A 5,709-nucleotide genomic window follows, 5' to 3' on the forward strand; every position below is an offset into this window, starting at 1 on the left:
TTATGGCACAAGTGCATGAGAAGTGCACATCTAGTGATGAATATGATTCTATTGAGGTACATTCCTATACTTCATCATGCTCTAATGACTCTCCTCCATACAATGAATTATATGAAGCTTATGTCGAAATGCATGAGGAATTAAAGAAAATTGTTAAAGTAAATATAGATAGAAAAAGAGTTATCTCCTTGCATGAAAACAAAATAATTGAAATGCAAAAGGAATTAGATGAGCTTAAACTTGAAAATGATTCTCTTGATCTTATGTATCCATGTGCCTCATGTGATTCCTCTACTTCTAAATTATGTCAACCCACTATATGTGATACTTGTGAGAATTTAAATGCTAAAAATTCTGTTTTGAAACAAAAACTTTCAAAACTCACATATAGTCAAGAAAACCTTAACACATTGCTTGCTAATATAAGAAACGGTTGTAACTGATCTGGACTTGGATATAAACATGAACCTAAGAAAAGACCATGTAGAAATCTAGTAATTCATATGCATAAGAAGTCAAATAATAACATGCCTACATGTTTCTATTGTGGTACACATGGTCACACATGTACTACACGCTTAATTAGAAAATTTGGTGTGCCAAGTGGCAAATACGTTTGGTAAAGAAGGGGCAAGATCCCTTAGTTACTAACAAGAAGGGACCCAAAATAAATTGGGTACCCGAAAGAGACAAGCGAATTGTGTTTGTAGATGTGTCAAAGGACATTTGAGTATCAATGGATAAATCAACAAAAGATTTTCTAGGCACAAGGTTGGTTAGTATACCAAGGTAAGTTTGACCTATCACCAAAGGGTAAGTAAGTTAAGTCTATTAACAAGGTTACAAAATTAATTCTTAATATTGAGTACACTTGAACTAAAAAATGTATGTTATTGTTATACCCAATTAATAACATGTGATATCTTAGTAAGTGCTATCAAATGCTTTAAAATGCTTTAAAATGCTTTAACAAGTGGCATCATGACATGTACATCTGTATCAAAGCAAAATTATGTTTAAAAGCGCCATGTTTATTGTATGCTTGATACCATGCTAAGTGAGTATATGCTAAGTTGCATGTAAATCTCTATATTGTACATATTGTCATTAAATGCATGTATGCTTAATTGTTATATGTTTTCATGCATTCTGGCTTTAGAAAGTTTGTTCAATTTTGGATTAGATAGAGTTTTAGGTTGTATCCCTTAGCATGTCTTAGTAAGCTCAAATATGTGCTTAAAACTGTCAACTTTTTGTCATTAATCGATTAACCCTCAGTATAATAGATTAAATGAGTTCCAGAAGCTAAAGCTTTTTGAAATAAATCATTTTAATAGATTAAATTTTTTGTTAATCGATTACCTGGGCTCAATTTTTTCAGAAATTCTTTTTTGTTGTTTTTGACTTACGTCTATATTTTTGAGTCAAGTACATTTCATGGTTATGGTTGTCACTTCTTTTAGTATTTTGTAACAGGTTATTAAGGAGAAATGTTGTTGAGAAAGGTTGTCAAATGAGCTTTCGTATTATGAGACCTACCAAGAGTACTTCTCTAAGTAATAAAGGGTGAGAAGATAAAGGGGAGAACAATAAAAGGGGCAGCAGCGCACTTTGAATGTCAAGTGCACAACCTGAACCTGATCTCTCAACATTGATCATATCATCAAGCTTTTCATCAAACAAAGATTTGGTATATTTGGTAGATTTGGTGTGGAGTCTGTCATGGAGTTTGTCATCATCAAAAAGGGGGAAATTGAAAGTGAAGTGCACCATTGGAGATTGATCTATGTTTTGATGAAGACAAACATGAATACCAACATGAATACAAGCTTGAATATCATTCAACAAACAAAATATCGAGGACTCAAATGGTGACTTATTAGACTTAGGTTATAATTCTTTATCATCTTTTTAGAAGTCTCAGATGCTTGCCAAAGATATTGAGTCTAGGTTAGGTAAACCTAGGTGTGAGTCTCACAAGACTTAATAAAATAATTAATCCACTAAAATGAGACATCATCTAGAAATATATAATAATTAGGTTCATGTGTTTGAATACATAGATTTTGTTCATTAAAGGTATTATATTTGGAAATCATGTATTGCATGAGCATATATCATATAGGTAGTTCACCATGCATTAACAAGCTGATTTTACATTGTTTAATGCATTACGAATTCTGTTAATCCATTAACTTAATCGATTATGAATAGTGTTAATCGATAATAGAATCACAGTTTCAACAAAAAACTAAAAAACTGAAAACCGTTATTTTCAACAACCCCTTAATCGATTAAATGGGTACTTAATCGATTAGCTGAGACTTTAGACAACTTTCTATTTAAAATGAAATCTCAGCATATGTGGCATAGGAAACCATACATTTTTACATCATTTTCTCTGTATATTTTCGAGTTACTCACTGTCATATCTATGAGAAAATATTGCATGTTGCATTAGGAGAAAGATTAAATCATGCTAAGGCTTTAAGTTGCATATTCATATTGCATGCTCTTTGAAAAGTTTTCTTGCATCATTCTTGTGTTTCTTGGAAAGAAAAGAGATACTTTTTTAAGGATTGCATAATTTCAGAAACATCATGCATATACATTCATATTAGACTAGGAAGTCTTGTGAGTTCTTGCTTAGGTTTTAGTCTTTGATCTTTATTGTAAAATCCGAGTATTAAGTACTCATTCATAACTCAAAGCGTTGTAATTCAAGGATTAGGAAAATCTTAGATGCGGTTAGATAAGGTGTTCTTCACAAAGACTTGGAGGTCTTGGGATAAAGAGCGATACCTTGGCTAGGGTCAAATCGCGGTAAGAAAGGTTTTATTGGGAGGCGATTTTAGGAAAGGTCAAACCAAGGGTGACGAAGTTCTTTGGGTTCCAAGAAAGGAGCGTTCGAGTCTTGTAATTGGAAGCGTATATGTAACTATTAATTGTGTTCTATAGTGAAGAAGAAAATATCCCAAGATGAGAAGGGGAGGCCTGGATGTAGTTTTGTAGTTGACTGCAAAATGAACTAGGATAAAATCCTTGCGCAATCTTTTCTATCCCTTTCTCTTTTACATTTCAAGTTGTAATATTGCATGATATAACAAGATAATTTGTATATTGGTTCTGTGCTATAACTAGTTTAATTTTGTGTAAAAATATATATTATATCATTGACTGATTTCTCGTAACCTACCTTGCAAGAGAGGTGTTAAACAAGATTTTACGCATTTTGTTTTTACTAGGTTTAATCGATTTTGAGCAGTGCTTAATCGATTAACTGAGCATCTTTCAGCACGTTTGCAAAAACCCAAAAAGCGGAACTTAAGCTCCGCTATACCTATTCAACCCCCCCCCCTGTAGGTGTATTCTGTCACTGATACCTCATAAATTCTTTTGCTAACAATGCAAATATATGATAAAATAAAGAAGCTAGAGGAAGAGAAGGGCATTATCACGCGCTTTGTGATTGGATAGAGGTAGCTAAGTTATTTTTCCTTCAATGATTTGGTTACATAATTGGAATTTATACCATGTTTTTTTTTAATACACTTGAAAATGCTTTGGTAAAAGAATACTTAAGTTAGATAATAACTATGCCTTCAAATTGTATTGTTAAACAATAGAAGGTGTTGTGAAGTATTATCATTGATAACATTCATTGTTATTTATAACTCATAATCATATTCAATGAATTATAAATTTGACCATTTTTTAAATATTTATCAAGTGCTAAGGGGTTATTTTAGACAGAACAATCAAAGCAGAGGACAAAAAACATGGAAATTTCTCGAGGCTGATAATTTAAGATATATGATCATTTTCTTTCATTGTGTCTTTCCTCTCCCATGTCCCTATTTTCTCATTTTATTATGGCTTGACTATATCGTAAATACTTTGTTTATGTAGAATCACGTTGAAGGATGCCTTGAATTGTCTGCAAAGACAAAGACATAGTTTGTCATTGTTGTGTACTTATTGGATATTGATTTCTATGTTAAAGTCGACGATAATATTCATGTAAATATATGTATCTAAAGTTTTAATTTTTTTTTATAATCTCTAACTTTATATATAAAATCATCAGGATTTGGAATTTTGGAATTAACTTAAGCCTTTGGGATGTTGAAAATGTAAAAATGTTAACCTACAAAATGCCAAACATGAGTTTATATGAAACTATTTGCCTTACTTTGCTATTTCAGCAACACTGCATAAAATTTAGCTAGAGACATATCTAAACCTAGGATATACATTTGATGCATGAAATATGGACCTATCCTAACTCAAAAGTAAGACATACTTTTCTTTTATATTTGTTTTGTTGAATTATATAGATAAAACTTTTATAGCTTCTTACATGGCTACTTTGTATCGCATAGGCGTAAGGTACCATGAGGCAGTTGTATGCCATTTCCAATGATTTGGCTTCATAGATTGTAGTGAATCATTAAGTGTTACTTCACTTAAGATGGGAAAAAAGAATTCAATTAAAAATGAAATCAAATTAGTTGACTAAAGAGTGCTAAAATTGTGCTCTTGTCATGCATACATAAATATTCGTCACATGAATCTTATTCACAAGTATGGCAATGAGGATGTGCCACTGGGATCTTGGTTCATTCGACTTGATCTAGATCACATCGACGATCAAAGACTTTGTCGCAATACTCCCCCAGGTGAATATTGTTATTGAACATATAAATTATATGGACATCTCTATTAGATTTATGTGACCATATAATTATTTGCTCAAGTTCTTGGTTAGGCTACTCATGCAAATTGTAGTTCCGCTGAAAGAATAAAAGAGGTGCAAAGGAGGTGTGGAGAATGTGAGAATGCTTTATGGAGTGCAAATTTCTAGGATGTATAACTTTGGAGTTCTTCCTAACTCAAGAAAGATTTTTACTTTACATTACAATACATCATACATGCAAAGCTTCTCTTTTTCTTTTTTCTATATTTTTGTGAAGCATAGAGAATTCTCATATTAAAGGAGAAAGTTAGGGTGATAAAGAGATTGACCATGATAGCAAGTCATATAAGAAAGCAAAGTATAGTTCATATTCATTCTTTGATGCTTGAAGAGCCACTTTGTTTGTTAATATAGTTCTATGCCAACCAATCTCCTAATAAATATATGTTTTTGGTAGCCCTTACTGCAAATGTTTTATCTAAATTTTACTCTTCTAATTTGTCAATAAATATATCAATATCAAATATATCAATATTTATTGTTCTACTTATTTCGTTATCATTTTGGATGTGATCAATGTTATCGACACTCCACATTGTCTATCCACACTTTTTATTAGCCAATCATTATTACATGTTTATGTTTTATAAAATCATCATTGGTAAATAGGGAGGATGAATAAACAATTGAGACTATCAATAATAAACTAATTCATGATAAATAATAAACAATATTTTGTGTGAGTGCACAAATAAACAATTAAGTTTATTTTATTATTTTATTTTAAGATAGTGAAATTATTGTTGGTTCGGAAAATCATTTGCTCATAGTGGAATGTAAAAAATGTTTGCATTGCACTTTCAAATATTTTAATATAGTAATTATATTTTATGTATAGTCTATCATCATTTTGATATTCATCGAGACTGATGAAATGTCTTATTTGGACATCATAAAATTTTGACAACCCTAAAAAATAGGACATTTTGGTCAACAAAAATTATGCATTCTCC

The 5,709-nt window shown here is 31.1% G+C and overlaps 1 pseudogene; it reads left to right on the top strand.

Moving 5' to 3' along the window:
* Window positions 1-4,974, top strand: part of LOC109350714 — a 5,745-nt pseudogene extending 771 nt beyond the window's left edge.

Source organism: Lupinus angustifolius, chromosome LG01 (genome assembly GCF_001865875.1).
Source record: "Lupinus angustifolius cultivar Tanjil chromosome LG01, LupAngTanjil_v1.0, whole genome shotgun sequence".
Taxonomy (NCBI): Eukaryota; Viridiplantae; Streptophyta; class Magnoliopsida; order Fabales; family Fabaceae; genus Lupinus; species Lupinus angustifolius.